The sequence below is a fragment of the Hippocampus zosterae genome, chromosome 2, assembly GCF_025434085.1.
Source record: "Hippocampus zosterae strain Florida chromosome 2, ASM2543408v3, whole genome shotgun sequence".
NCBI classification, from domain to species: Eukaryota; Metazoa; Chordata; class Actinopteri; order Syngnathiformes; family Syngnathidae; genus Hippocampus; species Hippocampus zosterae.
In genome coordinates this window covers 18,909,590-18,922,068 of record NC_067452.1, presented here as the reverse complement: position 1 = coordinate 18,922,068, position 12,479 = coordinate 18,909,590, and the positions used below count along the sequence as shown (strand labels likewise).

The window sequence follows — 12,479 nt, the reverse complement described above, 5'->3', positions numbered from 1 at the left end:
AAAGTGGATCACACACATGTATTTATGTCATGATCTCTTGACATAAATACATGTAAATATTTTAACATTCATCTTATGTTGGACTTTATAATGAAAATTGTTTGATTTTGAAAGGCGAGCACCACAAACGGGCATCATAGTCCTTCCTATGAGTCAATGCTGCTGTTCAGTGAAAACGTTGTGACGAGTAAATATGAGTACCGGTAATTGAATATTTTTCTGATACAAGGCATCCAGGTGTTCATCCTAAATTCCTCTTCTATTTGTACACAATGCAAATATATACACAGCATGTGATATTTGATTTTGTGGTTGTATTTTGTGTGTGTGTGTGTGTGTCTTGTCTCGATTATTTATGTTAAGATGTTGTTATGATATGCTGGTCATCATCAGCGTTTTTCCGTCTTCCCATTGGTTGGTCAGAGCAAGCAAAACACATCTGTAACAATCTGCACACATTAATCTATTATGAAGCTGCATCTCTGATGAGTATGATACAATGATGCAATTTCTTCTTTTTGTCATATTATTAAACAATGATTCTGAACACAGATGATGTTCATGGCACAGATGGAGAGATGCAGTATATTGATTTATTATATAGGATTGATGGTCTCTAAAACTGCGACATGATTGCGGTGGTATTAAAATTCCTGGATTGGATTAAGATGGCTCCTGAAGGCCACGTTACCAAATGCCCATCACTGATTATTTTGCACTTTAGCGTCATTGACTTCACACCCAAAACAACAAAGCTTATCAATCTAAGAATTTCACACAGCACAAGTGACACATTTAGAGGCAAATGTATCTGGCATGAGAGTAAATACCATCTGGCTATTGAATCATTTACAACGTACCACTCGATTGGAGTGCTTTGGCAGCTATGAATCATCTTCCTTATGACTCTACGTATCAAATGACATCATAACAATCAAAACAAACACTGCTGACATGAATTAACATTTTTGTCAAAGGCAAAATGGCAAACATTTGGAGTTTATGGTCTTAAAATGCAAACATACTCATACATATTTTGCCTTCGAGTTCACTTAGACCTGGAGCTGAGCATGCCGCGTGGGTTTACACTTTATATAGGGCTGACTAAATATTTCAGATTTTGCTAGCCCACCAGTGACACCATTTATGAGCTTCTGAGAGCGGTCGGCTAAAATGTCCAAATGTAATCTACTAATATTCTATATTCTAACTGCAAATAGGCAAGTGCTGTGGTATATTTATGCATCTGAAAGAAGTCTAGGACTTACTTCACGCAGTATTCATAATGCTTATAATGCCCACACAATTGTGGGGCCCAATGGATGTCACTTGCAATGAGTACAATTTCATTAATTTATCTGTTCGTTCCAAAATAAATGTGTGTTGTGTGTGCAACATTGAGAAATACAGTAGAGAGACATATTTTAAAACTGTTACACTCCTTTCAGACTCAAGCAGAACTAACTCAATCAGAACTAACAAGAAAATATTAGGAATTTAAAGTTATTTTGTTAGCCATTATTAGGTCCTTTACTTTTTTGCTGTGATCGTTACAGTGCCACATAGTATGAAGTCAGAATTTTGGCACCGCGACCACTGAGCACTCACTATACCGTATTTTCACGACTATAAGGCGCCATTAAAAGTCTTAAATTTTCTCCAAAATGGACAGGACGCCTTATGATGCGGAGCGTCTTTTGTATGCGCTGAGTTCCGAAATCTGACTGACAGACGACACGCTGTTTTTATAGAGAAAAGGCGGAAGTGACTGTGGCCAGGCATGCGGGAAAGAAGTCGGCCAATCAGGGAAGGGTGGGTGCGTATATATACATATATGGAGAGGGAGAGAGAGAGAGAGCGAGAGAGAGAGAAGGCAGATGTGAGAGAGGACGGGCATGCTGGGGAGCAGTCCGCCAATGGGTGAAGGGTGGGCGTGTAAGTGGACGCTAAAGGATCACCCCAAGCAGGTACCAACACCTGTATAGAGTGTGGCAATGTGCATTGTTGCAAAACAACTTCGGTTTTGGTTTCCAAGAACCCCCGAAAATAAATTCGACAAAGAGACACGCCTACGATGCTCAGTTCAAACTTCAAGCCATCGGTTATGCTTTTGGCATGCGCGCCCATCTCACAGCAGCGGTGAAAAACCAAGTCAAGCAAATGAACTCTGAGCTTCCCGTTATTCCCGGAGGCTTGACTAAAGAACTCCAACCGCTGGACATCGGCATCAACCGGGCGTTCAAAGTAAAGTTGTGAAAGGCCTGGGAACAATGGATGATCGATGGCATACACAACTTTACAAAGAGTGAGAGGCTGCGCTGGGCGAGTTACGCCACAATTTGCAAATGGATTGTGGCTGCTTGGACGAACGTGTCTGCTTGCACTGTTGTTCGAGTTTTTGGCAAAGCCGGCATCATTTCTGTGGAGCCACATGGCAATGAGAGTGACTCTGACAACGAGAGGGAACACGGCGTTTTTGATGGATTACGGTACTTGCACAATTGTTCAATTCTTTCTACACACACACGCGCTGCCACCATGTTTCGCTCTGTTCTTTACTTTCAAATGTGGGAAAGCTTCACACGAGAGAAATGTTGACTTTGCTGTTGCTGCTCCTTCTTTCCGCTCGGCAATGCGTAGCAACTCACACTTTAGCATGTGATGCGTTCAATGACAACTGGGATGTGCAGTCCTCTGCTTCTGATACAGAGGATGAGGACTTTGATGGATTTCTGGGTGATGATTGATTGAAAAACGTGAGAACATTGTACGATGGCTAAATAAAATACACCCGAACTCAGTTCTGCTTTCGTTGCCTTTTTAAAAACTTGTTTCAGCGTGTATCCGTATGTCTTGGCATGCTACCGTATGCTTCAAGCTAACGTGTTAGCGTGCGGGCATGCATGACGTATGTTTAAGCTGGCGTATGTTTTACCACTGTAAAACTGTGCCTATTAAGACAGTGCGGTTTGTCTATGTGTAAAATACAGAAATGGCACCCATTAATGAGACTGCGCCCAACCGTACGGTGCGTCGAATGGTCGTGAAAATACGGTACCTACCGTATTTGAACAACAAGAATACTTAAATACGTCCACACCCGTGTGACCCAAATCGCTTCTTTACTCTTGGGATGAGTCTAAGACATTCTGACTGTTGCTTCAGAAACAACCCAATGACAAGCACACACCCTCCCGCCACACTCCCACACATACACAGATTCAGATGGAAAAATGACCTCTCGAGAAAGAACAATCGGTGGTGGATGTAAACAGCACTCTGTTGACATTTGACACCTTCAATCGTCTTCCCGCTCTTTATGGCGTGGGGAGCTTCCAGTCATTGTCTAACACGGACATACACGCCACACACCCACGTGCAGCCAAACATCTGCTGTCTTTAACCCCTGCTGTCTGTACTTGTGAGCGGGGCAAGAAAGACAATAGACAAGAACTTCCTAGCTGACCTGAGAGTGACATAAGCCTGACGGAGGGAACGTAAACTACAAGGACACGATTAGTTTGACGAGTAGAATATCCAAAGAATATAGTCTCAGAAAATGCAAGTATGGATAACGGGCTGTGTTCGCGGAATAAAATCCTCTCGCAGTGTATGCTGAAATCAAATGGTGTCGCGTTTGTGCGTTGTTTCCAGGAAAAACACGTGCACACTTGGTGCGGTGGTGAAATGTGTGTTTTCAAAACAGCGGCTCAGGGGCGATGAAGAGAAAGGACGTAAACGGCTCAGAGCGGCCTCAGCAGACGAGAGGCCAAAAAGGCAAACAGTCACAAAGGGAGTGTGCGGGGAACTCTCCTGGGCCTCAAAGCCTGTTACTGGAGCCGTGTTTATTGAGGCAGCATTCTAAGGCTTCATCTACATGAGAAAGAATGACTACAGTACTTTACACCTGGCGTGATTGCGTTTAAACTGCACCTCAAAAGAATTGCTGGGCCCCAGTAAGTGCAGTAACAACGAATGGAAAAAGACATTATTTATCTTTAATGAGCTTCAGCTAAGGTTCAGGTGAGATTCTTTCACGGATTTCATAGAACGTCAAAAGTGAAAAAGTTACAGAAAGGTTGTCACCTTCAAGATTTCCGGCTGATTTGGATATACTGTATGAAGTGTGTCAGGAAAGTTCCTCGAACAAAAGATGGCACAAAAGATGAATTTCAAATCAAAGGACAAGTTTTTCCCCGTTAAAAGAATCCTCCGCAAGTCTAAAGTACTTTTCCAAAGTTCTCTGTCACACCTTCAAGGCACTTCAGGGATCCTCCGTCGCTCCATCGCCATGGCCATGTTGTCTGTCATGCCTTTCACGTCTTCAAAATAGATCCCCTCGATGACACCTCGTTGAGCCTTTGGAAAGACAAAGTGCATCACAAGGAAACCTGTCGGGTGAGCAAAGAGGTGACCCCAGCACGGCCAAGTTCTTTTCGACCAGGAGGTGTCGGATGCTCAGGGCATTGTGAGCACATTGTCATGGTGAAGCACCCATGAGTAGTCCTGCCAGAAAGTACTGAATTCAGCAAGCTGGTTGATCATCGGGCCCACACTGAAGGTGAAAGCTTGTCGGATGGATGTAAAATATATCTTTTGTGACATCAGTCCTGGAACGTTTCCGGCACACCTCGTCCACACAACTCAATGAGATCTTTGGTCCAGTACAGTGTGAACCGTCAATCCCCCCCCCCCACAATTTTTTTATTAGTATTTTTAATTATTTTTAATCATTCACAAATGATTTCCGGCATTTTTCTTTTCTTACGCTACTTGTGATGCATCAAAAGTGAACACTTCAGATGTTTTGATCTACCTCAAACTACTTTTCCATTATGCGCATTTTGATTTGGTCTCCAATTGTGTCCATCCTCTAAATTCCTACATTGGATGGAGCAAAAATGAATTGAATCCCAAAGGAAAAAAAAAAGCTCGAATGAAACTTTTGCTTTGCTTTTAAGAAGAGCAGGGGATTATTGAAATAAAGGGATGATGGAGTTGCCTATTATAGTTGAAAAGGAGGACGCGGAGAGAGAAAGACCAGACACACAATACTGTTGCTGCCCAAACACAACAGGCCATTCTTTCACCTCGCGCCACAGCACTCCTCACAGCTGAGTCCTGGCCGCTATTCTCCTGCTGTTCCCTCCTATCCCTCTTTCCCCTTTCAAAATGGGGGAGAGGAATGAGTGAGGGGGGCTGAAATTGAAGAGTGGGTTAGCACCAACAGTCTGAAGCGTCCGTCATGAACAGGAAAGCTCATGAAATTGTACAAAAGATCCCAGGGATGTGTTTCCTTTCAATAAATGAATGAAAGTTCAGTTTCATGGGCAGGAGATTTCAAGAAGAAATGAGCAGGGAGGAGCGAGTTCAAATGAAGGGAGTGCAAAAACAGAGCTATGGAAGGGGCGAGAACTCATTTCCTTCAAGCAGCAACTGGGTGTCTACAACTCAGCGTTTTTTTTTTTTTTTTTAGTTTAGACTCTAAACAAACACCATATCAGAGACCTATACATGCCTATGCGTAGACAGATATAACCCGTTTAGAATTTACAATTTATGTACCTCAATTTTATAACACCTGCAGAGAAGCAGCCTGCAGGCAGAAATTGCAGCTGACTCTTTCTCTCGCTCTCTTTCTCTGTGTGCCCCCTTCCAATCACCATCCTGGAGGCCGGGACGTCACCCCAAAGCCAAGGAAATGTCACAGAATTACCTCAACACTGCCGCGTCCGCTGAGTTCCGTCCGGTGCGATATTCCACAGATACAATCAAGAGGATAAATCCACGTTGAATTGTGCTCCATCCATCAGTCATGCGCTGGCTTGACTGTGAGCAAGTGCGATGGATCCCGGCTCATTCAGGCAGCTGCCGTTTTCCTTCAGAGCTCCACAAGCAGAGCAAATTAGAGGTCCAGCCCAGTTTAGGGGCTTAGCCAATGTGAGCTCTTCACACTTCGGTTCCTGTGTGCGGCCAATGGCTGCAGTCCCACGCTCCCTCTCCCGCATGCTCCCGCCCACAGCCGCCCTTTGCTGCTCCTCTTCTCTGTCTCACTCTTCTTCCCTGCTATCTTAGTCATAAATATAGACTCTTGACATTACCTAACACATGGGCTGTCCTGATAAACAGCCTGCTTCGTGTGAGAAAACCTCTCAAGGGGTGAGAGGAGAGTTAAAAAAGAGTGTGGGGGCCAGCAGGAAAAGGATTAGGTTTAGAATTTGCGATTCTACATGGGAGGGGCGGGCACAGTGACATACTGCAGATTGAAATTAGCAGATTATCAACATGCCAGGAGGGAGAAAAGACAAAACGTTCGAATCACAACGATGGCCGCTCTTCTCGGTCTTGGATTCAATTCCGTGTTGGATTTGTGTACAGTGCTTTGACCAGAATCGAGGACGATCTTGAAGAGGATCGTGGCAGATTAAAATCTTAGTGGTAGACCCAAAGAAGACTTGGACCAACACATGTCTGTCTGTGCATGCATGAAGGTGGATTGCTGGCCAGGCAACATACCCACGAACTCCAAGAGATACCCTAAGGGAAGAAAATGGCAGCTTTCTGATTTGCTCGGGCCCACCTCAATTGACCTATGACCTCAAATAAAGAAAATACCAGCAAGCATAACAGCTGCGGGATGTTGTTGTTATGTTATGTCTTTCATACAGAATTACAATAATTGGGTTAGGCTTCATATGAGTCATTCTTTTAAAATGATGACTCTTCAGATTCAATACAATGGATTCCAGTCTTCATATACCCAACATAACATTATAGTCATTTGCAAAATGCGAGTGATATTCAATTAAAAGACAACGATGCATGATGTCAATTTCGGAAAATAATTGTCGCTGGTAGCCACGTCTTATATTGTAAAAATGAGGTCAAAAACAAAATGCTGAAAAAACGGAAGCTACAGGTACAAGTAAGCTAGTGAAGCGCATGGATGCTCACACGTCGGCCAAGACAGCTTGTAACCTGCAGCCTTACTCAAAAGACCTTTTGAAAGTTGTTGATGTGAAAATTGGGGCGGCGTGGCTCAGTGGTAGAGTGGTCGTCCTTCGGAGGTTGCGGTTTCGATCCTCAACCTTGTGACCATGTTAAAGTGTCCATGAGCAAGGTCCTGAACCCGCAGTTGTTTCTGATGCTGCGTTATTCAGTACTCCTACTTTTACCAGAGTACTTTTTTCTGTGCTCTTCGGTCAGTTATCTTCCTGAAGGAAGAATTTGGGCAACAGCACTTTAAGTGAAAGACATAACAGTGTGCAACAGGTCCTAATTTTGTGGGCTGTTGGTGTATTTTCACTCACGGTCGTGCGTTTGATTGCACTTTTGCTCCCTTCCAACCTAGCTAGGTCAAGCACTGTTCAAAGTGGGTCAGGACGGACAAAAATCATGGGTCAGGACGGACAAACAATCACAAAAATCATGACTGACTATCGTCTCCATATTGAAGAGAATGGAAGACTTTCACACACACGTTCTCGAGACAGAAGGCAAAAAGTCACCAAAGAGGATCTTTGTCCTTTGTGTAATCCCTGGTCACAGAACGTTTCATTATACTATCTGTACACAAATTAATAATGTGGCCACACAGTCCATGTAAATGCCTAAAGAAATCCAGGTAGTGTATCCTGAAGAAATTTGAACAATATTGTCTTTCTCAAATCCTTTTAGAACAAACATGTAATTCAGTCAGTCAGTCCAGGTGTTCTTTTTCTTCCCTTGTGCAAGACTCCTACTTTTGTCAATGTGTTCGACTGTCAAGGACTAAAGACGACAAAAGATAGCGGCAAATCCATCAGAGACGGATCACTCCAAACTCACTTGACTGACCTGCAAGTGCTTAGTGAGGAAAATCGCGTACATTTATTTATTTATTGATTGATTTTAAACATCACAAACTCGGCAAGGAAATGTTCACACAATGTGCCTTTCAATTTGAAGAGCAACAATGATGACTGTGATCTACGTTGTACAGCCATTAACCCAGAAAGTTCCCCATGATTGTCAAGTGAAATACAAAATGATGCTTTTTCAAGAACCACAATGAAAAAGATTAATTGAATATCAGTTATGATGATGAATGACTATGGTCGACATTTGCAATAGGTCAGAAATGCACAAATACACTGCAATCTGAGTTGCTTGTGATTTTGTAGCCACCTCATTAGATAGAGTGGATTGTTTTTAATATTTGCAAAACATATATAATGCATACTTGTCTGGAGGAGTTTTGTTACTTCTCTCGTATTGACTGGCATTTGATTGTGCAGGTGTACCTAAAGAGGTGTCCAGTGAATGTATGAGGGAATGTAAAGAGAAGCTCAGAAAACACATTGATGTGAGGTTTTGAGGAATGCGCCATTAAAAATCCACATCGGGTGATCCGGGACCACATCATCAAGTGCTATCTTTAACATAAACTGTATGCCATTCCCGCATTGCAACTAGGAAATATCTACGCAGCACTCTTTGAAATGTAGGTGTCCGTGTTTGCTTGCCACTGAGTGAGTAAAATGCTGTGAATTTGGCATTCAAAACACTCACCCATATTGCATGTAAACACACAGACGACACCTGTCCCTACATGTCATCACTATGTAAAAACAGTTTTTTTCTCAGCTTCCTCATGACGCTTTGAAATGGCTGTTTTCGATCCTTTGATTATTTATTTTTTTTTGGTGACGTATGCAGTTTTGGATGGATGAGGAAAATATCAAGGTTGTGTATGTGGAAGGCAGGCAAGCAGAAGCTGGGGCCACTCATCCGTTGTAAGAATGAATGGCCATCATTAGCATGAGGCTCCCCGGCAGCACCCTGCAATGCAGCGACACACACAATGGCGAGTGCCACGCTTCCCCCTCCTGTCCCCCCAGAGAAGCCCTTTTGTTCGGGCAGCATCTGGACCTGACCTCCATGCATTTGCATTTGCTGACACACACACACACACACACACACACACACACACACACACAAACACACACACACACACACGCAAACACACACACGATCCCTTCTCAGTTAGCTCCTCTTCTCTTTACGCTCCCTCTCCAATGCCTAACCTCTGAAAAACCTGCCTCAACGGCAAATCCCCATCGCCCCCTGCCTCAACTCTCCTACACCATGTCCGTTCTTCACACATAGACACCGCCTCCTCTTTGAGTGGAGGAACCATGTCTTGCTTCTTGAAAAGACACTCTGTGTACTTGGGGGCCTCATACAAAGCCTGCAGGGTGAATTTGAAAACCGATAAGGAAAATGCACCAGGGCTACTAGCCATCTGTCCCCCTGGGTTGGATGTGCCTGCTCCTAGTGTGCGCCTGCCCCCCCTTCTTTCGCTCACATGATTCCCACCTCTACACCCCCCCCCCCCCACACACACACCTTCCCTGATTCCCTTAGCCTATATACACAGCATCCACCACAAACACACAAGGCTTCTGCCATGCATACATCACAGACTCAGGCATATGGATGGTGAGCGAAGAAAAGGAGATAAATGAGGAGCTGTCACTTGCCTGCGTACAGAGAGGATGCAACTCAAGATGTAATCCGTTTCTTTGTAGGGATGGCAAAGAGAAAAAAATTGGCTCCGACAATCATTTCCCTGAGATCGACGGTGGAGTGGAAAACAAGGAAGCGAGGGATTGAAGGACAGTGAGTTGGGGAGGGAGGCAGAGAGACAGAGAGAAAGCGAGGGAGACAGAGAAGGTGGAGGGAGTCGACGGTAGCAGCCAGCGTGTGACAGAAGAAGGCAGCAGCCACCACCATGCCACGGGGTCGCTGCCACTCAGGAGGAGGATACAAAGTCGAAAGGAGCACTGACAGAGGAGAGAAAATGAGAGAGGGGAGAAAGAGGGCGAGAGAGAGCCAGGCACCGAGAGGGAGAGAGAGATCAGATGGGGGAGGGAGGATTGGTTTCCTCCATATAGGCTCAAACGGCAGGATAACACCGAGATAACCCTCCTCCCCGAGCAGCAGCTGTAGACGTGAGCGAGAAATGAATCTCACGAGGGAGCGACTTCTCTATCAATTGTGACATTTGCAGCACATGATAACAATGGATAGGAGAGAGGAGGAAGGGGATGAAGCCTGGAGGTAGCGGCACCTCATGTGCCCTCGCATAGAAACACATGTTCACACGCAGGCAAAGTAGAGAAAAAAAAAGAGACAAAAAGCCCCCACTTCGGCCAGTGGTGGAGGGATAGGCACCTGTTCGAGTCCACCAAGGGGGAGGTGGTCAGGCAGGGGGAGGAGGGGCGGCACATGTGCTCAGAAGAGGGGAAGCAGACCAGGGAAATGCAAAGATAAATAAAGCGAGGTCTGGAGAAGTGTGGCCTTTATTTGACTGCCTTTGTCATTCGGCCTCAACATGCCCTAAAAAACATTTGCACGTGTTGCAAAGTCGGAGAGACAATCAACGGGAGGTGGCAGAGTTAGCGGCTCATCAGGAGAATGGGAGGACGGACAGGATGAAAGAATGGATGGGGGGTTTCGTAAAAACAGCGTAAGAAATAGAGGGCAACCGACAAATTCAAACAGCCCGATAGGTCACACATTCCAGGAAAGGGCCCCAATTTTGTGGAAATAAAACTCACGCCTTTGAAGTTAATTTAGCAGTCAACAAAAATGTTGAGGCTGTTCAGTCATTTGTGCCACATTGCCAGGGATTCATTTGAAACTCTAACTGCAAACCTAACTACCTTCCCAACACAATTTTGAAACCCATAGTTGAAAATGCTGACTCTGTCTTGACCATTAATTTCAAACCATGAGCCGGACTTGAAGCCCTAATTTGGTACACTTGCAAACATAATTCGAGCATTTGTTATGTCTCACGTCCCATGACTAGTATTAGAAGTCTGCAGTGAGTACAAAATGCTGCAGCTGGACAACTGACAAGGACGAGACAGTTTGTGCATACTACCGCGATACAATCCACTGGCATTGTCTCCCGGTCTACTTGAGATGCGATTTCAAGGGTTATTTTGCCAAATATAAATTTGACTTGACTTAAAACTCTCATCAGGAATCCTAACAGAGACTTAAAACCCTTATTTGAATTCAAAGTCAGAAGACTGTATGTATTTCAGTGCTCGACCAATGTGATGGTATCATAACAAAAATATCACAAAATTGTGGTCTTAAAATTACAGCATCAAAACATACTGCTTTCTCTACATAAATCAGTCGTTGCTTCTCTGCTCTTCTCCGCTTTGAGGAATTACATCAGGGTGGAAAGGAGCTAACGTTAGTGATGCTAGTTAGCCATCTTTACACATGCAGCACATTTGACAATAAAGTTGTATCCAATCCAATCCGTCATGGTAGCAAGTTGATGAGAGTTATTTCTGAAATGGTATTTTGACATGCTGGTTTATCATCTGGCCCACATTGACAGGGAAAGCTCCGTTTATGACGCCGGTCCTGGAACTTTTCGAACACAACCCATATAAAGTTAAATTGCATTTGTTTGTTATGTACCACAACGGTGCGGCCACTATCTCCTCCAAAGCATACCACAGACAGCAGTATAAATGACCTATATTAGGCTCCTATTGTACTGGCATTTGCCTTTTGAGTTGAATTACAATTTCACCGTCTATCCTTTGTGTGCCACAGGGCCTTTTCATCATCCTCTATCTTTGTCAGAGCCCCGCGTGTTCACCACATAATCAGGGAGGAATCTATTTTCAATAAATCAGAACATTATAATCCCGAGCAGGGCAAAAGAGGCGGATTTGCCGGTCACATGGCAGAGCAAGAGAAACGGAGAGAGAGAGAGAGAGAGAGAGAGAGAGAGAGAGAGAGAGAGAAAATCAGAAGGCCAGAGAAAATAAAGTACAGACACTAGCAAACTAAGGAAAAACAAATATATATATATATATATATATATACACAGTATATCTTTACACACACGTCTAAACCCGAATCCAAAGACAGAGGAAGTTGAGATCATACTTGACTGATTAAATGGTGCCATTGAACAAAACAATTACACACCATATTACCGATTGCTCTACTGTGGGCATATCAAATGAAGAAATGCGTTTTGCAACACAAACAACACATGACGAGTGTGATCGGTACGCCTGGCCACAAATCAAAATGAATTTGGTGTAAATATGACCAGCTGCGGAGCCTGGACGAGTGCTGGGTGTTTGATAGATGGACAATGTATGGTGACTTGAACGGTGATCCGTGTTACATAGTACTCATATTTCTCTTTCATTCGTAGCAGTTGATAATGTTATGGTTGTTATGGTTGATAATGTTATACCAACCATGAAAGGAAAAAAAAGACAAGAATAATAGATGAGACAAAGAAGATGGGAGCCAAAGAAAGTGGGTCGACCGGGTAAAGATCAGGAAATGATGCTTGAGACTGCTTTACCCCTCTCCGTGAGCCGTCACCTTACCGTGGTGGAGGGGTTTGTGTGTCCCAATGATCCAAGGAGCTAAGTTGTCTGGGGCTT

General features: G+C 44.1%; 1 protein-coding gene across 11 annotated transcripts in view; it reads right to left on the bottom strand.

Moving 5' to 3' along the window:
• The window catches only part of LOC127595759 (membrane-associated guanylate kinase, WW and PDZ domain-containing protein 1-like), a 97,003-nt gene that overhangs the window by 61,121 nt on the left and 23,403 nt on the right, over positions 1-12,479 (bottom strand). Inside the window, exon 1 of one of the 11 annotated variants that reach the window (XM_052057515.1) lies at positions 5,717-6,009. The exons of the other annotated variants lie outside the window; for them this stretch is intronic. The gene's annotated coding sequence lies outside the window, so the exon portion shown is untranslated. Of the gene's footprint in view, positions 1-5,716; positions 6,010-12,479 lie in introns of those variants that run through there. 11 annotated transcript variants of the gene reach the window in all.